Source organism: Podarcis liolepis (genome assembly GCF_965112155.1).
Source record: "Podarcis liolepis genome assembly, chromosome: 6".
Taxonomy (NCBI): Eukaryota; Metazoa; Chordata; class Lepidosauria; order Squamata; family Lacertidae; genus Podarcis; species Podarcis liolepis.
Genome location: NC_139559.1, coordinates 15007279 through 15035263, shown reverse-complemented (window position 1 = coordinate 15035263; position 27985 = coordinate 15007279). Strand labels below are relative to the sequence as shown.

At 46.8% G+C, this 27985-nt stretch overlaps 1 protein-coding gene across 1 annotated transcript in view; it reads right to left on the bottom strand.

Moving 5' to 3' along the window:
• Positions 1 to 7169, bottom strand: part of PMEPA1 (prostate transmembrane protein, androgen induced 1) — an 89154-nt gene extending 81985 nt beyond the window's left edge. Inside the window, exon 1 of the mRNA XM_083507712.1 lies at positions 6937 to 7169. The gene's annotated coding sequence lies outside the window, so the exon portion shown is untranslated. The remainder of the gene's footprint in view (positions 1 to 6936) is intronic.
• Between the last annotated feature and the right edge of the window lie 20816 nt (positions 7170 to 27985).

Below are 27985 nucleotides of genomic sequence, written 5' to 3'. Positions count from 1 at the left end.
GCAGCGCATGGAAACGCCGTTTACCTTCCCACCAGAGCGGTACCTAATTATCTACTTGCACTTTTTAGGGCGTGTTTTTGAACTGCTAGGTTGGCAGGAGCTGGGACTGAGCAACGGGAGCTCACTCCGTCATGGGGATTCGAACCGCTGACCTTCTGATTGGCAAGTCCTAGACTCGGTGGTTTAACCCACAGCACCACCTACCTTCTGGGAAATGGATATGGGGCTAGGGCTATTGCAGCAGTAGCAAGCGAGGCTCTTCGGATGGGCAACCTCCATTGGCTGGGTTTCGTTTGCAAGGGAGGGGAGGGGGAAAGCAGGCCCGAAAGAGGTTCAGTTGTGACGAGCCAACAGGCATGGCCCTTTCAGTAATAAAAAAAAGGACAAGTGCGGAAGAAACGGGAGTGGAGAGATAAATATTGCACTAGTGGCCTGACCCCCTGCGGATCCAGTTGCGCTTGTCCTTATAAAAGACTTGATCCTACTCACCTCTAGCTGTTGCTTTTGCTCCTTGGAAAGGCACCCTTTAACTGACTGCAGGTCCTGTATCTTTCTTCCCCCACAAAAAACCCCCACACCATACATTTAAAGTACATATTCAACACACCTTTAAAACACAAGCCTTCCTCCAAAGGATCCTGGGAACTTCAGTTTGCTAAAGGTGCTGGGGATTGTAGTGCTTGTGATGGGGAAACTACAATTCCCAGGGTTCTTTGGGGGAAGCCATGTGCGACCTGGCATTCGGTCACTGGTAGGACTGAGAGAGGCCTCTGCCTGAAACTCTGTAGAGCTACTGCCAGTCAGTGTGGAGAGAGGGATCATTACTCTGACTTGGTGTAAGGCAGCTTCCTATGTTTGGCATCAAGACTGAGTGAGTGAAAAGCTGAATGAAAGCTCATGTCATGGGATGTGCATTCGTTTTATGCTGCCATGTGAATCTATGCTGTAACAACTTGCATGATGCCCCTTACAAGACATCAGAGTATACCGCATTTTTCGCTCTATAAGACGCACCAGACCACAAGACGCACCTAGTTTTTGGAGGAGGAAAACAAGGGGGGGGGGGAATCTGAATCTCAGAAGCCAGAACAGCAAGAGGGAAAGCAGCAATCCCTCTTGCTGTTCTGGCTTCTGGGATAGCTGTGCTGCCTGCATTCACTCCATAAGACGCACACACATTTCCCCTTACTTTTTAGGAGGGAAAAAGTGAGTCTTATAGAGCAAAAAAATATGGCAACTAATGAGGGCAAGTAAAGGTAAAGGGGACCCCTGATCATTAGGTCCAGTCGTGACCGACTCTGGGGTTGGGGCGCTCATCTCGCTTTATTGGCCGAGGGAGCCGGCGTACAGCTTCCGGGTCATGTGGTTAGCATGACTAAGCCGCTTCTGGTGAATCAGAGCAGCGCACGGAAATGCCGTTTACCTTCCCGCCGGAGCGGTACCTATTTATCTACTTGCACTTTGACGTGCTTTCAAACTGCTAGGTTGCCAGGAGCAAGGACCAAGCAACGGGAGCTCACGCTGTTGCGGGGATTTGAACTCTATAATTCTATGAACCGCCAACCTTCTGATCGGCAAGTCCTAGGCTCTGTGGTTTAACCCACAGCACCACCCGCATTCCTTGTAATGAGAGCAAGAGGACCTCTAAAAATGACTCATCTTTCAAAAAGAATTTTGAGCTCTTCAAATTATAAAGTATGCATTTCTCTGTAGCCTAGGAATCACATTTTCATATTTGGATGCCATAAATGTGTGCAATTTTTTTTTGGTCATACAGTAACTCACAACCAACATGCAAGTCAAATGATCAGAGTTCCAAGAGCTTGGTACTCATTGAGGGATCCGTTTTCTAAGACAGTTAGCAATGGGCCAACTATGTAGATATGGCTGGCTGGCAAATATCAGAAGGAATGTTAGGTAAATTTAATTCACAGTGGCCTGCTAGCACACTTTGTAGCACACTGGAAACTCCTATCTAGCACAACAGGTACAAGTGATGTGCTAAAGTCCAGCTGTTGTCAACAGCATTGGGTCACCCTACAGCACTTTGGGTAATATGTGAGAGCCAATCTATGCCTGAAGTAGACTGAGGGGGTAGACTGGAGTGGTAGAATTCGGGATGAACAGATGAGATGTCGTATTTTTGAATCTCCCTGTGTGTGTTCTGAATTGTTTTGAGTGGTCTGAAAGTTTATAATGGTTTGATTGCATCGTTTTATTTATAACTAGCAGTCACATGTCCAACATTGCTTGGAAAACTAAAAAAAACCCCAACACACCCCAAATCAGTACTGTTTTGAAAGGTTCAGCCTGTCATCTTCATTCAAAATGGGGTCCATTTGTATCCAAACGTAAGACAGAAACCTGCTCTTGATCTCAGGAACCATTATGCAAAATTTGGTTACAAGTATCTTAAGAGTTGCCTAAATGCATAGGGAACAGACAAACAAACTTGCAAAATATATAGTAGATAATGGTTGGATAAGCGGGATAAGTAACAACCACCACCACCTTTTGGAAGCCACCCAGAGTGGCTGGGGCAATCCAGTCAGATGGGTGAGGTACAAATATATATATAAAAATATTAATAGTATTTTTAATTTAGTATTCATAACATTTTTCCTGATATTTACTATATGTGAGGATGTTTTTTTTTTAAGGGTGCAGTCCCATACTCACCTGAAAATGAGCCCCATTGATATCAATAAGGCTTACTTCGGTGCAGACATATATAACATGGTAGTGTAAATAAGTGTGCATTTTTTAAAAAAAATGCAAACTCCCACATTTTTAAAAAAATGCAAACTCCCAGCTTTTTTAGGTGGTGCAGTCCAGGATTATACTGCCTCAGGCTACCAGCTCATTCTGTGTAATGTGCAGGTTGGTCAGGGAAGTCACATGACAAGGCGGTCTCTGGATGTTGTTGGACTACAACTCCCATCATTCCTGATCAGTGGTCATGCTGGCAGGGGCTGATGGGAGTTAGAGTCCAGGAGGAGGAGGAGGAGGCTGTCCTACCCCTGGCTTAAACCTTTAATAGGATAGGTTTGTTATGTTGTTAGAGGGTTGGATCTCAACCCCCACCCCAATATCAATACCTGGGGGATAAAGTTCAGGCCTCCACTGCTAGAGAGGAATGCGGCTGAAGCTAGGGGCAGAAAACTACTGGGACCAGTACTGGCATGGGGTCCCAAAATGCTTTTTCTGGAGTGTGTGGTAGAACTGTGTGATAGCCTGGTGACAGCCACAGATTGCTGGCTGGAGACATGGGGAGAGAAAGACTGTAGAGAGATCCAGTCTCTTCTTGTGAGTTTAAAAAACAAACAGCAACAGCAACAGCAAACCACAGTTACCTTGCTCTTTGCAGACAAGTGCACTAGGGATAAAATAACCCCAGAAATGATGCCTATCTTTGCACTAAGATTTAGTCCAAAATTATTTCAGTCCACCCTTAGCTGAGAAATAAACCTGTCTGAAGAAAGGCATGTATAATAAAAAAAAAAATTGCTGATGCAAGCTCAGCCATAGCAGTGCGAACAAGCTGCTAAAATACTTGGCAAATCCTGTTACTCAGAGATAAAGACAGCTTTGGGTTCTCTTGTAAAAAGAAGGGAATGGCTCCTCCATAATTCTTCATAGCTATGATTTGCTGCTTGCAAATAGTTAAAGGGTCTTTATCTTGCTCCTTCTCCCCCTAGAGAACCAACAATGCCAAATGTGCAAAAGTACAAGGTGATTTTTTTTTTAAGGGCTCATAATTAAATGGCATGGGGGGAAAAATTACTTGCAAGCCTACGGAAATTATGAAGCACCAAGCATGGTCTTTCTTAATGTTAAGTGTGAACTTTCATTGCCTTCCGTGGAAAATGGGATTTAAAAATAGTATTAAACAAGTTTCTAACAGTCTCCCAAGTTTGTTTGGAAACTGGCTCTCGCTGATGAAAAGGCTTTTTTGAACATGAACAGACTCCCAGAAGATTGTTTAATCTTCACACTTTTGCCACCTGACAGTCTATGCCCAGCTTCAACAATACTTGATAATCCGGTGGGGATGAGACGAAAAGTCTTGTATCACAGAGAACAAATGTGATTTAAGAAGCTTAGCAGCTGAAAGGTTGTGAATTATCTTAGGGCTAGAGAGCGAAGAGGGAAACTTACTAGGTGACTCTTAACGGGCTCTCAGGTGATGTTCCTCCACCATCCCTCTGCGGCAAAGCTGAACACCAACGGAATTGAAAGCAACTGTTTGCAGTTAAGGCAAAATGTTGGCACTCACATCCACCAACGCTTCTTTAATAAATAATAATAATAATAATAATAAAAACATCCACCAAAACTATGCCAATTCATTCCCAGCTTATGGACACTGAGAATTAATGGGACATAAATTTGTCAAAGACCCTGATGTTGGGAAAGATGGAGGGCACAAGGAGAAGGGGACGACAGAGGACGAGATGGTTGGATAGTGTTCTCAAAGCTACCAGCATGAGTTTGACCAAACTGCGGGAGGCAGTGGAAAACAGGAGTGCCTGGCGTGCTCTGGTCCATGGGGTCACGAAGAGTCGGACACGACTAAACGACTAGACAACAACAACAAATTTGTCATCACAAGTATGCCAATTTGGAATCTAGGTTTGAATTTTTTTTAAATGGGAAATGTTTGAATTTGAAATTTATTATTTTTTAAAATTGTCGTTTATGGGTGGACTTAAGTGACACACTATTACAAATACTCTCTGTAAGCATATCGGATTTCCAGAATGAATGATGCCCCCCCTCCACCTGCTCAGTTTTAGGGGTTTTCCTGACACCCCCCCCCCCAGGCAAGCCAACTGTGGTTGGCACAGGGGGAGGAGAGAGGGGGGAAAGCCCTTTTGCACAAGCAGAAGCCCTTGCACGGGGCTTCCGCTTGATGGGGTTCATTAGGCAAATTCCATCCATGTTTCTAGAAAAAAACCAATCCGTGAACAGAGTTCAGAAATATGGTAACCAAACTGATGACAGGGCTGGAGAGACTTGAAAGGCTGCAACGTATTGGAGCTTTTTCACTTAGAGAAAAGGCTGAGAAACAGGAGACCAGATAGGTAAAGGTAAAGGACCACCCCTGACCATTAGGTCCAGGCGTGACCGACTCTGGGGTTGTGGTGCTCATCTCGCTTTATTGGCCGAGGGAGCCGGCGTACAGCTTCCGGTCATGTGGCCAGCATGATTAAGCTGCTTCTGGCGAACCAGAGCAGTGCACGGAAACGCCGTTTACCTTCCCGCCAGACCGGTACCTATTTGTCTACTTGCACTTTTGACGTGCTTTCGAACTGCTAGGTTGGCAGGAGCAGGGACCGAGCAACGGGAGCTCACCCCGTTGCGGGGATTCGAACCGCCGACCTTCTGATTGGCAAGTCCTAGGCTCTGTGGTTTAACCCACAGCGCCACCCGCGTCCCGCGGAGACCAGATACGAGGTGACTAAAATTAAGCACGATACAGAGAAAGTGTGGTACAATACGCAATAACTAAAACTTGGAGCCATCCAGTGAATGTGGAAAGATTCGTCATTAAAACGGTTGGGGTATATTTGGATCCTCTGGCTCAGGCAGTGAAAGGTCTTGGAGCTTCTCTGGTTAACTGGACATACTCATTTCAGGCAGAGAACAGAGGATTGTAAACAGGAGCACACAACTCTGTCCTCCCAACAGCTTCTCACCACTCCTCAGTATCTGCTGCCTGAGGTGGATGCTGCACCCTGCCTAATGGTAGGGTCAGTCCTGCAGCATGCCAGAACCTCAGGTGCTTTAAGTAGCAGGGTCCGCCCCCCCCCCCCAGGGGAAAAACTAGGCTTTATTTCACCTGGGTCAGAGACCTAGTTTGGCACATGCCACCATGGGCAGAGGGGGCAGCTGCCTTCCCCAAATCAAGTAACTAAATAAAAATACTGAACTGACCAATTGTGTCGCAGATAGCTTGGTTTTGCCCCCGCCCAGCATAAAGCCCTCCCCCTAAAATAAATCCTGCCCCCACATTTGTGTACACCCACATAGAGGCTGGGAGCCTCCGTGGTACCCTTCTGTGGCGTCACCCGGGCAAAAAAATCCAGCTAGTCCCCTTGTAGCTATGGCACTGGGTCCCCCCACCCCAAGGACATCCTGATGACAAGAGACGGAAGCTGGTGTTTCCTTTCTGCATTGGTTCTCCACTTCCCAGGACTACTAATTCTTGGAAGCCATGTTGAAAATTGACCAAGAACAATGGGAACAGGGATTTGTTGCAGTTTGGAGCCAGCTCCCCACAATGGTTTCTTCAGGCTTGTCCTCTGTGACCATTGCCACCAATTATACTGAACTGTACCATTGGTCTATCTCGCTCAGTGTTGTCTATACCAGGCAGCCCCAAACTCGGCCCTCCAGATGTTTTGGGACTACAACTCCCATCATCCCTAGCTAACAGGACCAGTGGTCAGGGATGATGGGAACTGTAGTCCCAAAAACACCTGGAGGGCCGAGTTTGGGGATGCCTGGTCTAGACACTGACTGGTAGTAGCTCTGTAGGGGCAAATTGAACCCATGACCTTCTGTGATCAAAGCAGGAGGTGTTCCTCTGAGCTACAGCATACTGCTCCATTGTATGCAAAACTCTCTCTCCCCCCCCCCCTCTGCACCCTGTCCTTCCCCCCTCCCTGCCCTTCATCCTTGGCTTTGACCCGACACCTCACCTCTCGGCTGTGCTTGCAATTTAAAGCAATCGGCTGCCCAGAGAGCCCGAGGCTAGAACCTTAGAGCAATCGTGTTCTGAGCGAAATCCAAACCATATTAATTCATATAGCGCCAGCACATGTCTTCACACTTACAGTATGGGGCTGAGTCATAAATAAGTCACTGTGTTAACAAGACACATTTGCTCACGTTTCATCGGAAACCATTAAACGGTGACCTACTTACACTAACCTTGCCATTAACCATCGAGAAGGCCTCTCCGTTTTCTGTGTGGGGCCTTGTTGCTATTACGCATGAAACAGGTCCGGGTCGTGCTACAGACCCTCTCTTGCTCCTAAATCAGTGGCAATCCAGAGGTTCAGGCAGCAGCATTTCCCAGTCTTATTTGGAGATGCTGAAGATTGAACCCAGATGCACTGCCACTGAGATATAGCCTTCCTCCTGCTTCATCAACCTCTGCGGAGGAAATACAGATTAATAGAGCACTGCCATGTTTGAGAGGAGCTCGTGCCCCACCCTGGTCACCCCACCACTGTTACTATGCTTCCTTTTGCCCATGACCAGGGCCAGATTTAGGTTTGATGAGACCCTAAGCTATTGAAGGTAATGGGGCTCTTTATATGTCTAGCTGTTGTTTGTCAACAACAAATTGCTGTTTTTTGTGTTGAATATATGCTATAATTTATGGACCTAATAGGTATCTAAAGCCATTTGCCGCTGTTGCTGTATGTAGATTTTGTTTTATTTGTTTTATATCTCATATTTTGGAAATGTACATCTAGGCTTTTTCTTCCTTTAATTTTTCTGGGGGGGCCCCAAGAGAGTGGGGCCCTAAGCTATAGCTTGTTTAGCTTATACGTACTGCCCATGGCTGCCTCACACCTTCTTCGCCTGCCCCACTTTCACCGCTTCCCATATTGCCCTGATCCCTCAATTTTCAGGTGGCAGCAGGGAAGTGTTGGTTTAACTCCTTTTCCTTTTCTTTTAAGGACCATATTCCTTCCGCATGAACCAACCTGGACCCAGCATTCACCATCTGAGGCCCTTCTCTGTCATCTTCCACCAAGGGAGGTGCAGAGGGTGACAAGATCCGAATGGGTCTTTTTAGTGGTGGCTCCTCACTTCTGGAATGCTGTCAACAGGGAGAAGGAGAAAGGATTGTGGAAGAACCAAAAGAAATAAAAAGGATATTTCAAAAATATTACAAGGATTTATATAAAAGAGGAAAGGAAACAGAACAAGAAATAGATCAATTTTTGCAAAAATATCACCTGAAGCAAATTGTAAAAGAGGAAAAAAAGGTATTAGACCAGACAATTAGACAAGAAGAGATAAAGAAGGCTATAAAAAAAGATGAAAGCTGGGAAAGTGCCGGGGCCGGATGGCCTCTCGGCCAAATATTACAAAACATTAGGTAATCAAATATCCCCAGTGCTAGGTGAGGTGATGAATAATATATTGAAGGAAGGAAGGATCCCAAATACCTGGAAGGAAGCATATATCACACTGATTCCTAAAAAAGATGTAGATAATATGGAAGTGAAGAATTATAGGCCAATTTCATTATTAAATAATGATTATAAGCTATTCGCAGATATAATGGCGGAAAGATTAAAAAAGGTTTTGATTAATAAAATACATAAAGATCAAACAGGCTTCCTTCCAGGGAGACAACTACGAGACAATGTAAGGAATTTGATAGATATTATCGAATATCTGGATATGAAAATAGACAGACAGGCTGCCCTGGTTTTTATAGATGCCGAAAAGGCATTTGACAATATTTCGTGGGACTTCCTAAGGAAAAGTTTGGAAATGATGGGAATAGGGGGAAAATTCAGAAGAGGTATAGAAGCAATATATAAGGAGCAGAAAGCAAAATTGGTAATAAACAACACCACAACAGAATACTTTAATATTTACAAAGGAACTAGACAAGGCTGCCCCCTGTCCCCTTTACTATTTATAACAGTACTGGAAATACTCAATGAGAGGCTGAGGGAGGCAACAGAAGTGAAAGGAATTAAGGTAGGAAAGAGGGAATTTAAAATTAAAGCATTCGCGGATGACATTGTACTGACCCTAGAAGATCCAAAGGATAGTGTTAAAGAAGCCCTACAAAAAAAAAAATCAAATCAAATGGGTCTTTTTAGTGGTGGCTCCTCACTTCTGGAATGCTGTCAACAGGGAGGCATGCCTGGCACTATCTATCTATTTTTAGGCACAAGACAAAAAAAAATCTATGTTTCTTTTTACCCAGATTTTTGGCCCTTAATTCAGACATCTTGCTTGCTTGTCTTTTAGTGGTTTGTGTTGTATTACCTTTATATGTATTTGTGCATTATGAATGTGGTTTTAGGTTTTCATTTTGTGTTGATTTTTTTAATATTGGTTTTAATGTTTGTATCATTATTGTAAGTCATACCGCATCTACACCAGCGCATTACAATTGCTACAACAAGCAGAAAAGCCATTAAGTGGTCAGGCTAGACCCTCAGCAATTTTCAACTGGTCTGTGGGTAACAAATCTAGACAATAAGTGATTTCAGACAGCCGGTCTGTTCAAAAACGCTTCTTGACTAATTTTGCTACTTTTGGACTTGCGAAGATGATGAAATATTTCAAGAAGGGGCTGTTTTATGACATCAAAGAAAGATAAACACACATTTCCTGTGCTTCTGTCAGGTGTGGTGGGACAATAATTGGGTAGCAGATACTGGCAGGCAGCAATCTCAGATAGTTCACATGTCCAAACACAGAATAGTTGGACAGACTGGTGGTGTGAAAGTGCCATATTTCAGAATCTGTTACTCCTCTGTGCTTTCCCTCCATTTTCCTGCCAGGAGTGGAAGAGGCAGATGTCATATGTCTTAGTTGTTGTTTAGTTGTTTAGTTGTTTCCGATTTTTCGTGACCCCCTGGACCAGAGCATGTCAGGCACTCATGTCTTCCACTGCCTCCCGCAGTTTGGTCAAACTCTTGCTGGTAGCTTCAAGAACACTGTCCAACCATCTCGTCCTCTGTCGTCCCCTTCTCCTTGTGCCCTCCATCTTTCCCAACATCAGGGTCTTTTCCAGGGAGTCTTCTCTTCTCATGAGGTGGCCAAAGTCTTGGAGCCTCAGCTTCAGGATCTGTCCTTCCAGTGAACACTCAGGGCTGATTTCCTTAAGAATGGATAGGTCTGATCTTATGTCTTAGTTACTGACTGATAAAGTCTACAATGTCTACATGTCAGTATTTTTCATAGGAACATAGGAAGCTGCCTTATAGTAAGACCACTGGTCCATCAAGCTCATTATTTTCTACCATTGTTTTCTGACATCAGCTCTCTAGGATTTCAGGGAGAAGACATTTGGAGATGATGATGATGAAGAAGAAGAAGAAGAAAAAGAAATTATTTATACCCCGCCCATCTTGCTGGGCTTCCCCAGCCACTCTGGGCAGCTTCCAACAAATTATTAAAATACAGTAATGCATCAAACATTAAAAGCTTCCCTAACCAGGGCTGCCTTCAGATGTCTTCTAAAGGTCTGGTAGTTGTTGTTCTTTTTGACATCTGGTGGGAGGGTGTTCCACAGGGTGGGTGCCACTATGGAGAAGTTCCTCTGCCTGGTTCCCTGTAACTTGGCTCCTCGCAGTGAGGGAACCGCCAGAAGGCCCTTGGTGCTAGACCTCAGTGTCCGGGCTGAACGATGGGGGTGGAGACACTCCTTCAGGTATACTAGACCGAATGCTGTGGATTGAACCTGATATCTTTGGCATGCAGAGCAGCTGTTACGCCACTGACCTAGTTGAATCTCAGCAGGCTGACAGAGTGAACTTGTGCTCTACAACTGAGCTATGACCACTGTATATATTTATTTATCATGATTTATATACTACTTAATCACCAAAAATCTCTAATCCATCTACATAATGGATGGATGGTGACCAACAGATGGAGGTTGAACCCTGACAGGACAGAAGTACTGTTTTTGGGGGATAGGAGGCAGGTGGATGAGGAGGATTCCCTGGTCCTGAGTGGAGTAACTGTGCCTCTGAAGGACCAGGTGCGCAGCCTGGGAGTCATTTTGGACTCACAGCTGTCCATGGAGGCGCAGGTCACTTCTGTGTCCAGGGCAGCTGTCTACCAGCTCTACCTGGAACACAGGCTGAGACTCTATCTGCCCGTGGATTTTCTGGCATTCACCAATAGCTAGGCAATAGCATTCTATTCCAGTGCAGTTTCTGAACAGTCTTCAGGGCTACGTGGAGAACATATTTCAAGGTTTGCCAACATTTTTAGGCCCATGGGCATATATGGATTTTGGGAGGGATGCCATGCACACTGCCCCTTCTGGCCATTTCCCCTCCCCCCAATTAACCCCCTCCCCTTCCTAAGAGGCAGGAAGAGAGAAAGTGTGTCTGCAGACTTTGGTTTTCCAAGGTTTCTGGGTAAAAGCCAGATGCAGTAGAATTCAACTGAGCCTTGAAAAGCCCAGAGGTTGAGGGAATAGGGAAAGCGGGTCACTTTTCCTCAACTTTCTCCTTCAGTCCTATCTAATTCTCTAGAGAGAGAAAAGTAACCAATTTCACCCATCTAATGATGAGTGAGTGGTAAGGAGTGCTGACCCCTGTACTATTTCATCACACGGGTAACCATCTCTCACGAAATACGGTTGTCAACTGAAAGCGGATGCCTTCTTCCCCTGCCGCCGTGTCTACAAAATTCAGGGTTTTAATTCTATCTCTGTTTAAAATGGAACTGCCAGATCTAGGCTTTAGATCCAACAACACATCTGCACCACAAATTAAGAATGAATATTTAAAAAGCCACTCTAGATGCTTCCTGTGAAACCATAAAGGCCATCAGAGGATCGTGAATGATTCATTACTATCCTTGTCATATTTCTAATCTCTTGCCCTCCAAATACACAACTGCAGTCACGCCAGTAACCCCGTCTTAAGTACACAGTTTTTTCTACTTTTCTTGAAGTCAAAAGTCTGAATTGTATTGCACTGTTAAAAGAACCTTAGTTCCCCCTTTGCACCACAACAGGAAAAATTCTGTGTGTCTTATTCTAATACATATTGAACTTAGCCCCCCAGTTATGTGTGGAGAAAGGTTTGTGTATGCAGTGGGGTTTCTGACTTTTTATTTCTGTTACTGTTGGTACTGCTTGTTGTTGTTTAGTTGTTTAGTCGTGTCCGACTCTTCGTGACCCCATGGTCCAGAGCACGCCAGGCACTCCTGTCTTCCACTGCCTCCCACTGCAGTTTGGTCAAACTCATGCTAGTAGCTTCGAGAACACTGTCCAACCATCTCGTCCTCTGTCATCCCCTTCTCCTTATGCCCTCCATCTTTCCCAACATCAGGATCTTTTCCAGGGAGTCTTCTCTTCTCATGAGGTGGCCAAAGTATTGGAGCCTCAGCTTCAGGATCTGTCCTTCCAGTGAGCACTCAGGGCTGATTTCCTTCAGAAAGGATACATTTGATCTTCTTGCAGTCCATGGGACTCTCAAGAGTCTCCTCCAGCACTATAATTCAAAAGCATCAATTCTTCGGCGATCAGCCTTCTTTATGGTCCAGCTCTCACTTCCATACATCATTACTGGGAAAACCATAGCTTTAACTATTTAAAGGCGATGTCCCTGCTTTTTAGGATGCTGTCTAGGTTTGTCATTGCTTTTCTCCCAAGAAGCAGGCAACTTTTAATTTTGTGACTGCTGTCACCATCTGCAGTGATCATGGAGCCCAAGAAAGTAAAATCTCTCACTGCCTCCATTTCTTCCCCTTCTATTTGCCAGGAGGTGATGGATCCAGTGGCCATGATCTTGGTTTTCTTATGTTGAGCTTCAGACCATATTTTGCGCTCTCCTCTTAATTCCTCCTCACTGCTTTTGACAATTCCCCAAGGTTCAGGAGCAGCTTATGCTGCAGTGTGTGGAGCTGCTATTAGAAGGGGCTGGGAGAGATCCCCCCTCCCCACCAAAAAAGGTGCTAAAAAAGGACACCTCAGTGTCCGGGCAGAACGATGGGAGTGGAGATGCTCCTTAAGGTATACTGGGCTGAGAATGGTTTTTGTGCAAACAGTGAAGTCTCTGGAAGCAATTGGGTAAGCTGCTTTGGTGTCAGAGTTGGGCAGAGGAAACAGAAGAGGGAGTAGAAGAAGTCTGAGCAGTGGGACCCTAGAAAAGGAAAAACGGAAGAGGGACTAATCTAAGAGGATTTAAGTGGAGGCCAGAAAGAAAGGCAAACTGGGAGAGATAAATTGTCTGACTATGGTGCTGAGGGGAGTGTGGCTCAAACCAGAACTCTGGATCTTCCACCAGCCAATCAGATAAAGCCCTAGAGGGCAAGGGTGTCCTTAAGGCTGCAGTGCTGGCCTGAGTGCTGTCAGTCAGATTACCGTCCATGCTGGCTGTTGGGAGTTGTAGTCCAACACCAGCTGGAGAGCCGTAAGTTTCCCCACATCCCTGCTATAAACCCTGTTCTTCCTAGTTTGGTCTGGCAGTCTGAACCGCTTTTCCTCATTAACTGCAGCTTGCCTTTATCTGGCTGGAAGTGTGGGGATGGAATTTAGCTTGCATTGGAGGCTGATCAGATAGGAGGTGATGGAGAAGACTGCCCTGCTACCACAATGGAGACGGCCCTTGGCAGATCCAAGGTTTTTGTCTCCTAATGATCCTCGGCACCCTTAAACTACAGTTCCCAGGATTCTTTGGGGCGGCGGCGGCGGGACACAGACCATGGCTGCTTAAAATGGCACAATAGTGCTTCAAATGTACAGGGCAGATGGAACTTTAGCAGCTCAGCTCAGTGGTAATAATAATAGTAATTATTATTATTATTATTATTATTATTATTATTATTATTATTATTAATACCCCGCCCTCCAAGCCAAGACAACTAAAAAAACAAGATTAAAATACAACATTAAAACATTAAGATGCAGCCTCTTCACAGGAGGAGAAAGGAAAAAAGAAAGAGGGGGAGGGAATCAAATTGATTCTAAGCCAAAGGCCAGGTGGAACAACTCTGTCTTACAGGCCCTGCAAAAAGAAATCAGATCCTGCAGGGCCCTGGTCTCATGAGAAAGAGCGTTCCACCAGGCCGGAGCCAGTGTTGAAAAGGCCCTGGCTCTGGTTGAAGCTAATCTTACTTCCTTAGGGCCTGGGACCTGTAGGGTGTTGCTATTAATGGACCTTAAGGTCCTCCGTGGGGCATACCAGGAGTGGCGGTCCCGTAGGTACGAGGGTCCTAGGCCGTGAAGGGCTTTAAAGGTCAAAACCAGCACCTTAAATCTGACCCTGTACTCCACTGGGAGCCAGTGCAGCTGGAAAAGCACTGGGTGAATATGCTCCCATGGCAGAGACCCTGTGAGGAGCCTCGCTGCAGCATTCTGCACCCGCTGGAGTTTCTGGGACAGCTTCAAGGGCAGCCCTGCGTAGAGCAAATTACAGTAGTGAAGCCTGGAGATGACCGTCGCATGGATCACTGTGGCCAGGTCAGGATGGGAAAGGTAAGGGACCAACTGCTTGATGTGGCGAAGGTGGAAAAATGTCGCCTTAGCTGTTGCTGTAACCTATGCCTCCATGGAAAAGGAGGTGTCAAGGATTACACCCAAACTCTTAACGGAAGGCAATGGCACTAATTGGGCCCCCGCAAGAGAAGGGAGTTGGTCCCTCATCCCTGTGCCATCCCGACCCAGCCATAGGACCTCTGTCTTCGAAGGATTTAGTTTCAATCGGTTTTCACAAAACCATCCAGCCACAGCTTCCAAACATCTGGTCAGTGTGCTTTGCCCGCAGAAGGCCCCAGATTCAAATCCTGACATCTCCTGGAAGAGACCCCCTGCCTGAAACCCTGGAGACTAGCTGCCAGTCAGTGTTGACAATGCTAAGCTAGATGAAGCATTGGTCTCCGTGTTGATATAAGGCTGCTTCTTAAGGAGGTGGAAAAGATGGGAGACCCTGGAAAGCTGCTGCCCGTGCAGACAGTTCTGCGGTAAGTGGACAAATAACCCGACTGCAACATATTAAACAGGTGCAGCTGCAGGGAGGGCGAACGTGCATTTGTGGAAAGCCTTCTTGTCCCAACCTTGCAGCACACTCAGAAAATGAAAAACGGTGGCACTTCTGAGTCACTCCCATTTGCTAACATATTAAAATACACGCCGCTACAGCTATTTTCAACAGGGATCCATTATCGCTGTAGGTAGGCTGCTCTTCCCCCATTCAGCTGTGAAATTCTCTTTGTAAAAGAGGAGAGAGGAAAACAAGGTCCCAAATTGGCAACAGGTACTTGTCGCGCACACCTTTCCCTCCTGCTTTAATTAACAGCCTCGGCTTTGCAACCCAAGCGCCAAAGAGAAAGGGTGGCAGGGGGAAACTGCGGGGCTCTCTTCTCTTTGCAATTGTCTGGGGCAGCTTTTCAGAGGGCAGCTCTCGGAGCACCGCGCTCCTCCTTCTCCTCTGGGAGTTATTAGAAGGTGCGAGCCTTAAGTTCAGCTTGCACGGCTGCAAACGGCCTCCTGCAACTCCTCGTTGCTTTTGCACCGGCCCTCGATTTGCAGCCCGAGGGGCTATTCGGAGTTCACGCTGCTCTCGAGGGGGGGGGGGCGGGTAGCAAAGACACACATCCCGCCCCAAACAAAAGCAAGCAAACTCCAAACAAAACAAGCCTTATCTGTGGGTGCTTAGCGCGCAGTTTCCTGCTGTCTCCTCCTAAATACCTGGAGAGGAAATAGCGCAAGGTAAACAGTGAGATGGCTCCACTTTGCACCATATAATTAGGGCTCTCTCCGTATCCAAGGGGGGGGGGGGCTGGCGGCGGGAGAAGGAGGAGGAGGAAGCGGACCACAATGTCGTCTGTCACTTTAAGGCGTCTCCAGAGACGGCGCAGCGGTGGATTCCAGACGTGGTTTTTAGATATCGCAGACGGGGCTTTTCCGTCTGGACATGCAAATAACACCTTCTCTGCCCGCCCCCGGGGGGGGGCCCACCCCTCCGCCAATCGAAAGTTCAGATCTTTCAGGTGGAAGGTTCTCTCCCCCGCACCGCCGCCGCCGCCCCCCCCCCCCGCCGCACGGGCAGCAAAGGGAACTAATCAGCACAGCCGGAGAGTGGACTCAGCTGTCTGGATGCGGGGATTTTGCAAGCCACGTGGTCGAGGAGGGAGACAGCGGGGGGGGGCGTCTATAGAGGCAGACACAATTCATTACCCAGGCAATCAGAACGGTTGTAAAAAGGGGGGGGGGTCTGCTAACCTCAGGTTGACCCGATGCTATCACAAAGGAACAAACAGCTTCCCTTTCTTTTTCTCTCTCTCTTTCCCTGCCCCACGACAGCCAGGCACGTTAAAGGGCCAGGCCGCACCGATTTGCTTTTACGTGCATGCAGAAGATGCATTCTCGCTTTTGTTTGCTCAGCAAGAGAGTGAGAAGGGGGAAGGCAATGATTCCCCCCCCCCCAAAGCTACGGCGGTTTCCCAGCTGGCGCGTGAAGTTCAACGCACGGCTGGATCTTCTCGCCTTGCGTTTATTTAATTCGAAAGGGAACACCGCTGGCCTTCTTTTAATACGTCGGTCTCTTTTCTCTCTTTAAGGTGCACCACCAGCTACAAAAGAAGTCGGGGCTGTTGCGCCTTTAATGGTCTGTGTAGCAGGGGGGCCTTTGCAGCAGGTGTCGTTTGCATGGCAAGGTAGACCTGGCGGAATCCCTTTTTCTGCAGAACTAACTGCTCAGGGTTCAGGAGCATTGCTCTCTTTTTGCATTTGGCCACGTTGCCCGCTCTCTCTCTCACTCTCGTGTGTGTGTGTGTGTGTGTGTGTGCGTGCGTGTGTGTCTCAGAGAGAGTGAATGAGAGAATCACAAACATACACACCCCAGTAGTGCAGGTGACACCAAGAATACAATTGCACCAGTCCACCTACCATACTGATGGTCTAAGGGTCCTCCCCATTCAAAATGTATGACATTTCCATTTTATGTATGCATTTGAAAAAAATAGTTCATCCTGCCTTTCATCTCATAGGTTTCCATGTGAGAGGCAAGGCGTTTGTTTTAACATAAGAAGAGCCTGCAACAGGATCAGGCCAATGACCTCCTCTAGCCCAGCATCCTGTTCTCACAGTAGCCAACCAGGAGATTCCTCTCCTGTGAAAGCTCAAGATCACTTTTCGCTTCTGCGCTCTGATGTTGGAGGCAGAGCATAGCCTATTCCCCCATAAATCTGCCTCATCCCAAATTGATGGCCTTCGCTGCCTCCTGTGGGAGTGTAGTTTAACTAAATTCTCCATCTCTCTCTCTCTGGTCTGTCTTGAATCCTCTCCAAAATTCAGCTTCCTTGGATATCCTCAAGTTCTTTCAATGCATTGTGTGTGTGGAAAACCCCCCCCCCCTTGTTGAAAAGCATTGTGTGAGGAGGTGATGTGGTATGAAAGGGAAGGGACTGTTACTGCTGAGGCATTTGCTCTGCAGGCAGAAGGGCGTAGATTCAATCCCTTCCATCTCCAGTGAGAACAATCAGGTAGCTGGAGATGGTGGGGTGGGGTGGGGGGAACCCTGCTGGAGACCCTGGAGAGCTGCTTCTAGTCAAGGACTAAGTTAAATGGACAAATGGGTTACATGGACTCTCCCTGGAGGTTTTTAAGCAGAAGTTGGATGGCCATCTGTCATGGATGCTTTAGCTGAGATTCCTGCATTCCAGGGGGTTGGACTAGATGACCCTCGGGGTCCCTTCCAACTCTACAATTCTAGGATTCCATAACTAGCCTGACCCTGGTCTAAGCAGCTTCTCAAGCAGGGCAACCAGGAGGCGGGTAGCTTAATTTGTTAACAAAAGCCGCTCCTTGCAAATTAGTAAATTCAACGGCTCGTATTTGAGATCTGTGTTTCTGGTGATATTCAATAGATATTAACACATGCACACACTTGGGCTTGAATGTTCTAGATATTGCAGTTGGTAAAGAAGAAACCACTGCTTCCTCCCTCTGAAGCCCCATGTGGGGTATATTTTTATTTCATTGGCATTCTGCCTTGTATCTAGAGGTGCCAGGGATGGAACCGGGGACCCTGCACAGGTGAAGCAGCTTCTCTGCCACTGCGCAACATTCTTCCCTTGGATCCACCACGCCAGGCTCACAGTGATAGTCGCTGTTCCACTACCACCACCCCTCTCCATCCTCACTTAAGCCTCACATCAACAGACGGGTATTGAAATCCACCAAGTGGAAGCTGGATGGACTGGAGTTGACGAGAGAAGACAGCTAAGCCAAAATTTGCCTTGGAGCATCATCTGAACCCAGGATCCTCTGCTGCTTAACCATGACCTATAACCACAGAACAAGCCTTAGCTGCAGAGCATGGTTAAGACCTGAAGAAGAAGAGTTTGGATTTGATATCCAGCTTTATCACTACCCGAAGGAGTCTCAAAGCAGCTAACAATCTCCTTTTCCCTTCTTCCCCCACAACAAACACTCTGTGAGGTGAGTGGGGCTGAGAGACTTCAGAGAAGCGTGACTGGCCCAAGGTCACCCAGCAGCTGCATGTGGAGGAGCGGGGACGCGAACCCGGTTCCCCAGATTATGAGTCTACCGCTCTTAAACACTAGCAGTGTTTCCCAACCGGTGTTCCGCGGCACACTAGTGTGCCGCGAGATGTTGCCTGGTGTGCCGCGAGATGTTGCCTGGAGGGAGGCGGGCGAGTCCAAAAAAGGTTGGGAAACAGTGCTCTAACACACGCCAGCCGGGGTCTGCCTCCGCGTTGCATCAGCTTCCTCGCTCTCGGCGCTCTGCTTGCCAGCCTGGTGGCCTCTGCCCCGCCCCGAGACTGGAAGGGAGGGGCGGGGCTTCCACTGCGGCTGCGTCTCTGGCTCTTTCGACTCATTCCTCCTCCGAGTGGGCTTGAAAGAGCGGCCGATGGATGAATCGGCCGGCGACCCTGAAGCCTTGTGCAAAGTAGAGGAGGCAGAGAAGCGACGGCAGGGAGCTTAGGCGCCGCATCCGGCTCATTGCGGGAAGTCAAGATGGCGGCGGGTAAGTGTGGGAAGCAGCTTTTTCCCTCCGCCGCCCCCCTCTCACCGGGAATAAAGGGGGCCCCGCTGGGGGGTGACGTTGTAGAACGCAGAGTTCTTATTTTGGGAAGGTTTGAGGGGTCGGACTAAGCGGGTTGGGGGCTGGTCTGGGCTTCCGCTCCCTCCCCTCCCCACGGAGTGTACCTGCGGTGCAAGGAGGCGCTCTGAGCCACTGCTCTGGGAAAGGAAGGAGGGCGAGGCGGCCTGGCCAAGTGCAGGGGAGACCCGTAGTGGGGAGCAGGGGGAGGAGGAGGCACCGAGGAATGGAGGCGGGGGAGACTCCCTCGCTTTGCAGAAACTGCAAAAAACGAGGCAGGAATTGGGTTTGTTTTTGTAGCTCAGGACGTGCTTCGCTTCTGGTGTGCCTAAGGCGGCCGCCCCAATTATCCCCTAGCCCGTCTTTCCAGGTGCTGCCCCCCCTCCACAAAGGGCCATAGAACTGTAGAGTTGGCAGGGTCCCAAGGGTCATCTAGTCTTAAGTTTCTCTTTCAAAAAGGAAACGTGGGTTAAAGCGGCGCCGCCGCCCCCCACTCACTTTCCTGCTCTGGCTTCCCTAACAGTTTTCCGAGTTGCGTCACTGGATCCAGCCCCCTTTTCCACAGGTGACACGGGGCTGGAGGGAGGGAAAGAGGGCTTTACGTCGCGCACAAAGGCAGCCTCCTAGAAGTGCTCTGGGCCGGAGCCGTTTCGCCGAAGGCGCCGGAGGACCCCCACCCTCAGCTCCTTCAGAAAGGACTGGAGCGGAATAACCCTTTCTCTTCTTCCCCAACCCTTGTCGTTGGAGGAGTCCCTCAGTCCCTCGCTTTGCTGCCTCCTCCCCCCCCACCCCCAAAGCTTGGAGGTTCCCCGGCAAGGGGGAGGGAAAAAAATTGAAACTTACACTTTCGTGTGTCCCTCCCGGCGTGACGCTGCGCGCTGACATCACGGGGCTGTAATGGTGGTGTGTCTCGAGATTTTTTTCATCAAACAAGTGTGCCTTTGCCCAAAAAAGGTTGGGAAACACTGCACTACACCACACCTGTGTCCCTGGGTTATGGATGAAAGGCTGCACTGAGTTGTGGCTTAGTTGCCACCAGGGGCCAGCCCAGGATGTTTTGCTGCTAGAGGCAAAACAGAAAATGCCGCCACCTCCTCCATTGCGTGCCCATGCATGTTCATTTGCCACCCAGTCGTGGGGGTGGGTACGCAGTGGTGGGCAAATGTGCAGCAGACAAGGAGGAGGCATCCAAGAAGCACAGGAAGTGGCAAGCAGTGCACTCCTCGGAGGCTGGATCCGCTGCCCCTCCCAGATGTTCGGAGCCTGCTGCCTCACGTGGCCATATGGGCAGGGGCGCGGACTTATAAAAAATATTGGGGGGGGGGGCGGGAAAGCTCATGAATAATAAATAAGCTCATGAATATTTTCATGAGTATCATGAATATCACGAATTTTTGAGGGGGCTCGGGCCCCCTCAGGCCCCATGGAGTCGGCGCCTATGCACATGGGTGGGCCGGCCCTGGCTGCCACGCTGGTCTAAGAAGCCTGCGGAAGGAGCAAAGCAACTGAAATCTCCTTGGAAGCCAGTGTGTTGTGCTAAGCCTTGATTTGGCTTGGTGTGACATGTGAACGCAGCCATTCTGTGATGGCCACCTTCCCATCTTTCTTTTTTTGAAATCGTTTTTATTTTACAAGTGTAAAGTATTCAGCCCTCCAGATGTTTTGAGACTACAATTCCCATCATCTCTCACCACTGGTCCTGCTAGCTAGGGATCATGGGAGTTGTAGGCCAAAAACATCTGGAGGGCCGAGTTTGAGGAAGCCTGAGTTATAACAATACCAGATACATATCCATTTAAAGAGATTTCTATTAATCGCAGGACTTCCCACCATCCACTTCCTGGGTCCTATTGTCAACATTTTCAACTGCATATTATTTCATAATCTATATTTTGTATCTGTCCATATTGCCCACAGTGTTTGTTACATTACAAGTGTTATTAGAATTCTGCTGATGTTTTCCCAGTAGTGAGGTATGGAAGTGAGAGCTGGACCATGAAGAAGGCTGATTGCTGAAGAATTGATGCTTATGAATTATGGTGCTGGAGGAGACTCTTGAGAGTCCCATGGACTGCAAGAAGATCAAACCTATCCATTCTGAAGGAAATCAGCCCTGAATGTTCACTGGAAGGACAGATCCTGAAGCTGAGGCTTCAATACGTTGGCCACCTCATGAGAAGAGAAGACTCCCTGGAAAAGACCCTGATGTTGGGAAAGATGGAGGGCACAAGGAGAAGGGGATGACAGAGGACGAGATGGTTGGATAATGTTCTGGAAGCTACCAGCATGAGTTTGACCAAGCTGCGGAGGCAGTGGAAGACAGGAGTGCCTGGTGTGCTCTGGTCCATGGGGTCACGAAGAGTCGGACATGACTAAACAACTAAACAACAATAATGCTTTCATCTGCTTACAGTGGTCTCCTAAATAAATAATAATTTTCCCCATTCGTTCTTACAGTTTTTGTTTTCTTGGTTCCTGAGCTTTCCGGCATAGTCCAACAGTTTGGTTTGCTATTCCTCTCTGGTAGGGACTCTTCCTTCTTTCCATCTCTGGCCTAGTAGCATCTGTGCGGCTGTTGTTGCATATATAAAAAGTCTTTTCTGCTCCTTTGGGATGTCAGTACCAAAAATTCCTAATAAAAAGGCTTCTGGTTGTTGTTTTTTTACAAAAGTTATTTTAAACATCTTTTTCAATGCATTATATATCATTTCCCAGAAGGCTTTTATTACCTTACACAACCACCACATATGATAAAAGGTACCTTCTTTTTCTTTACATTTCCAGTAGGTATTTGTACTTGTTTTATACATTTTATGCCTTTCCCAGTCTGAAAGCTGAGTAAAGGTAAAGGGACCCCTGACCATTAGGTTCAGTTGTGGCCGACTCTGGGGTTGCGGTGCTCATCTCGCTTTATTGGCCGAGGGTGCCGGCGTACAGCTTCCGGGTCGTGTGGCCAGCATGACTAAACCACTTCTGGCGAACCAGAGCAGCACACGGAAACACCATTTACCTTCCCGCTGGAGTGGTACCTATTTATTTACTTGCACTTTGATGTGCTTTTGAACTGCTAGGTTGGCAAGAGCAGGGACCGAGCAACGGGAGCTCACCCCGTCGCGGGGATTCGAACCGCCGACCCTCTGATCGGCAAGTCCTAGGCTCTGTGGTTTAACCCACAGCACCACTATGCCCCAAATCCCTCGCCCAGTGGCCACCCTCCCATGTTTTCTGTTGCTTCCGCATTGTCCTTTAAATCATCTAGCCTTCCTTCCTTCGCCCTTGCATATATCCTGCCAGCGTATGCTGTGTGTATTGGATAGGAAGTTTTGCCCTGGCAACTTTGTCTGCTGTTCTTTGGTATGCGCTTTCCAATATTTAAATCCAATATTTAAATATTTTTCTACGAAGAGCAGTAAAATTAGCAGCATATGATTCCCCCACTAAACGTCAGGCTAAGCTGCTGCCATAAATCTCTCATCATGCTGGTTTGGGAGACGGGAGGAAAAAAGGCCTAATATTTCATTGGGAACATTTGGTTAATGTGCTTTGCCATTTTCTCAGAAACATCGAGAGATAAATAACTTTGTCTTTAATTTTACTGGTTGTGTAGGATGAATTGACCGAAATGTCAAGCTTGGGGAGTGGGGAACAAGCATTGCATTGTATATAAGCATATGTATTTAAAAATACAGATAGCTCTGCTAAATCAAAGTGGTTTCAGGATATCAGCAAATCCTTATTGTAAATAATGCATTCCAAAACGGGTGCTTTTAGGATATAATAAAAGAGGCAATGTCTTATGGACTTGAATAAAATCACAGGTAATTTTAACGGCAACCTCAGGCTGGATTGTCGGAATTCTACAGCAATGGTACAAAAGTCATCTTTTTAGAGACGGCACTATCATAGAGTAGAGGTGATCACCTTGCATGGCGTATGCTGGAGGGCAAGGACTTGCAGCAAAGAGCTGTGGGTGCCATCTGTGGGTGCCCTGCACACCCTAATTTAATCTGCTGCTCTCTCTGGGATGGTGGGGGGAAAACACTGTCCCATCACCAATGTTGGAAGTAAGACTTTACTGTCAGTCTGGTGAACATCTGGATGTGGAATTGGGGTGCAGGTGGGGAGCACTGTCTTCTGTCGGGCAGCAAAAGATCTTGAGCATTCTCAAATCCTTTCAAAGTCACATTGCAATAAACTTTTTTTTTTTAAAAAAATGTATTTTTATTAAAGATTTTCTTGATTTACAAAAGTGTGTGCAATGTCTCTCTCGTATTTTCCCCCCCATGCAACATTTTTACAAATCAGTTTCATTTGTTGAGACATTAGGAAGAAAAGGGGGAAAGAGGTGTGGGGGGGGAGATGGGGGGTTGGGGTCTGGTGACGATGTTTCTATTTTACTTAATATATGTAGGGTTTTTGAATCAAGGACTTGGGCTGAAGGCCTCACCCCACTATTTCTTAGAACGTTTTTCCCCCTTCCTGGCTTTTGTTTAGTTTAAATCATCTTCAAATAACAAGTGATTGTTTTTCAAGGATGAGGAGAGCTCGCAGAGCGGTGGGGGATAGTTTCAGAAGGCAAACATTCATCTGGTTTTTAAAAAAAATAAAATTAAAAAATTATAGCATTGTCTGAGGCCAGAAGGCTTTACTTCTGGAAATCTCTTTTTGTATATTTGATACAGCTAATACATTGCCAATGTTTCCAAGGAAACGAATATGCTCCTACACTCTCTCAGAGCCAATGTTAAAACAATTCAGAACTTAATCCCAAATTCTGTTTTTTTTGGGGGGGGGGTTCACCATACATGTAATTAACATAACAATTCTGACAATTTATTTATTGTTTGTTTATAAACAATAAACCTGAGGTAAACCTGAGGCCAGCACTTGCTAGTTACAATGTAGGTAAATCTATTTTCCAAGCAATTGGGTGGGTTGGGGTAGTCTTGATATGAAATAATTGCGATAAATCTGTTATATCTATTATTCATTTGCTCATATTACTCAGCCATTTGCTCATACTGAGATTTAAACAGATGACTAAATCATAGAATGGTAGAACTGTAGAGTTGGAAGGGACCCTGAGGGTCATCTAGTCCAACCCTCTGCAATGCAAGAATCTTTTTGCCAACATGGGGCTCAGACTCACAACCCTGAGATGAAGAGTCTCCTGCTCTACTGATGTGGGTAAAATATATCTTAAACTGGTGGTTCTTAACCATGGACAGGCTCCAGGGGGTCTGTGAACTGTGGACACATACACACACTCACATCATCCTGCTACTTTGAAAATTGTGACCAAAAAAAAATCTGGTAAGGGGGTCCATAGCTTTCATCAGATTCTCAAAGGATTTTCCCAACATGTTTAATTAGAGAAAAATCATTACTGACATTTGATAAGGATTGGAATTTTTTATATGGACTTTTTGCATGAAAGAAAATGAACTGGTAATATCAGGATTTGAAGATTGAAATGATACTGGTTTATAGATGATAGAATGGTTGGATTTTAAGGAATGAATATTATATGTAGCTGCAGAACAGAGAACTGGAAGTCCTTTTACTCCTTTCAATTTTTCTTTAGTTCTTTTCTTTCCCTCTTCTCTCCCTCTCTCTTTTTCTGGTCTTTTCTTCTTTCTGACTTTGTTCCCCCCTTTTTAAGACTAAGGAGCTGTTTTATCTTAGTTTATTATTAAAAAGATACTTTGTAATGGATTTGTATTTTTGTATAGCTATGAATAAGTATCTATCCAGTCCCCCCCCCTAAAAAAAATGTTTAGGGGTACTCTTATTTTGACTTAAGAAAATCACCATTTTATAGTTCAAACCAGGAAAAATAAATACAGTAAATGGACAAAAGTGCAAAGATTCACAAAATGTTTAGGGGTATGCGTACCCCTGTATCCCCCCCAGAAAAAAGCACCCTGTCTGTCTGTCTATCTTTAAAGATTCTCAAAGGGATCCATGACAAAAATGGGTTTAAAATTATTCACAGCAAAAATATTACTGAGAAGTTTGGTGCACACATAGATTGGTCTGACTCAACTTACAAACATCCTTACTAAGCCCAGCCTAGCACCCATGTACTGTAGCCCATTTGGGACTGAATATACCTGTTTTTGGTGCTTGCAGGAGAATGCAAAAATGGCAAAGTGATGTAGGAGCTGGCAGGCCTTTACAAATGGGCAGGGAAGTGCTTCTGGCAGGGATGGAGAACTATTTTCATCCAGAGGGCCACATTTAATTTTGGGCAGCCTTCTAAGGGCCACATGCCATTGGTGCGCAGGGGCAAAAGTGAGTAGAGCAAAAAATGATCCCTCCTCCCCTTTCTGCATGAGGCTAATTTCTACACACAGTGTCTCACCCCCTCTCTATTTACTATCCGGGCAAGCAAAGGTGCTCATCACAGTTCAAAGGACACACCCCTGTCAGGCAAGAAGACTCAGCCCAGCGAGGGATGTGGACTGGGAAGAGTTCTGAGGTCCAGAGGGAGAAGCCAGGAAGGCAGCTGTTAAGTTGTGGGTGAACATATCAGAGGACACGGCGATTCTTCAAACAGCTCTTGTTTATTCAGAGGCCAGAACAGAACTGAACTGAAGAGCTCAGTCAGCCTGCTTATGTAGGGCTCCAGAACAACGTAACTGTAGCAACTTTCTAAAACTATCCAATCACTGAATGTCACTTTCGATCCTTCATTTGCATAACTATCTACAGTATCCCCCTGCTGGCCCAGGGTGAGTACATAACAGCAGCATTTGGTTCCAGGCCTGAAGTCTTTCACCTCTGGCTTTTGGGGTGTGTGGGTGTGCAAGCCTGTGGTGCGGTTTCACGTAATTAGCACAAAAATAGAAGGGCAAGATGTGGCGAAAAGCAGCAATCTTAATTCAACCTGTTTTCTTGTGTGTATCGGAAGGGGCTCCAACTGCAGCAGTTGCACCTGTACCTGTTTATGATGTAGGCAGGTGGTTGCATGCAAGTCAACAGTATATGGTGAAATCACTGGCCCACAGGGACTGCTGGATACACACTGTGCAGGAGTGTCTCCATTCTGAAAAGCCACTGTGCTGAAGTTACAACTTTCCTGAGGTCTCTTGTTGAAAATGTTTGATCATGTTCCAGTGAGATGCAGGGGAAGTTAGTACAGGACAAATCTGTAGTAATGCAAGGTGCTTCCAGACTGGGTGTGATTCAGTACACATTGGCAAATTCAGGTGGCACAATTAAAGTGGATTTGGGCTCTTGCAGAGCAAACCTGCTCCTACCTCCCTTTAGATCAGGCATGGCCAAACTTGTCCCTCCGGCTGTTTTGGGACTACAACTCCCATCATCCCTAGCTAACAGGACCAGTGGTCAGGGATGGTGGGAATTGTAGTCCCAAAACAGCTGGAGGGCCAAGTTTGGCCATGCCTGCTTTAGACTATTTGTGGGAAGGAAAGTGATGGGGGAAATGTACCTGAAATGGTGGGATAACCAGTATTTGATGTGACATCATATAACCTCCATGCAAACAGATCAGAATGGCTTTTCAGTAAACAGCTGGTGCTATATAACCTCCCAGTGAACTTTGTTGCAAACATTTCAGGATTAATGCTCAACAAACAGGTAGTCTGGAAGCCCTGATTTTACTTTACCTGGGAGAGCTACTACAGGAGAGAACGTCGTCTTGAGGACCTTTTTTCTCTTTTTGGTAGTGCAAGCCAGGCTGTGATGGGATGATGTCTAACAGCTGCCTTCTCCCCTTCCCCCCCCAGGGGACATCATTGTTACATCTGCTCCAGCTGTGAAGTTAAAACTCCAAAAGGGATATTAAAGGAATGAAATACATCATACTGAAGGTACCTGGGGGTTCTCCCCCTTCTCCTTTTGGGAATGCAGTTTGCAAAATTCTTTTCAACCATCTGCCTCACCAGTGCGGTGAAATATTTGAAATACATTCCAGTCCCCTAATGAACGTGAAGTAGTGGGCCTGCATCAGACAAGAAGGAGAAAATCTTTCTAATGAACAACAAATGCTGTCCAGCTACTGTATTGCCTAGAGCAGTGGGATGATGGATGCAGGCAAAAAGAAGGAGGTGTTTTCCATCGTAGGCCCGACTTCAGAGAGAGCACTTGCAGAATTAACCAAGGTAGTCTTATTTGGAATTCCAACAAAGAGCAGAATTGTATGAACTTTGGTGTCGGGGTGGGGTCTGTGGAGGGAAATGTACTGGGAAGAGCCCGGGCACAAAATCCTAGGGTCGATTCCATGGCATCTCCATGAACAATAAATCCCAGGTGGAAGTCAGGGAGGTGGGGGGAGCCAACTTAAATAAAAAGCTGCTACAAGTCAGAACAGACAACAGTGGGCAAACACAGGGCTTTATTATAACACACGGGCAGGTGGTTGCAGTCAAGCCTTCTAAGGGAGCAGGTAGAGGAGATCCTAACTGCTGCCTCTTGCCTTTGTTTCTGCTGTGTTTGCAACAGTGAGGTGACCTCACCGAGGAGCAAGCCTGGGCAGTGTGTATGGAGGTCCTGGGCTGCCCAGATGACAAGACTTGCTGATGTGGTCCAAAGGAAAGGAAAGCTATGCATTTGGCACCAGCTTGGCTGCAGGAGTTGTTGGAAGGAAGCATATAACAGCCATTAAGGACTCTACTTCAGATAAGTCCAGGATCAGCAGAAATCCCCACATTCTGAGCTTTCTAGTCTTTGTAGAAGGGCTACAGCAGGTGACCCAAGCAGGGTTGTCTCAACCCAACTCAACGGAAGCCTGGATAAACCTGAATTGCTGTGATTCAGTTTGGGATTTGGACTTTGGCTGAATCTGGTACACAGCCAGCTCTGATTTGAAAGGTTCAGTCCACAATCTTTGGTCAGGGACCATGCCGAGGAGAGCTGCACTGAGGAGGAATGGTGGGAGCCCCCCCGCCCCCCCCACTCCTGATCAGGATCCTGAATCTTCCCAGGAGCGGGAGGACAGTATAGATTTGGAACAGTGGCTTGCAGAGGGACACAGTTCCGAAGGCAGAAGCTGGGAAATACTGGATGGGGAAACAGCTAGCAGAAGAAGTGGGGGGGGGGGAGAGAGTTAACAAATTCACTATCTATGGAAAGCATTCCTCTGCCCAGCCCAAGGACAAGAAGAGCTGATAAGCTGGCGGAACAGAAAGCACACAGAATACAAGCTCAGGTTGCAAAACGCAGTAG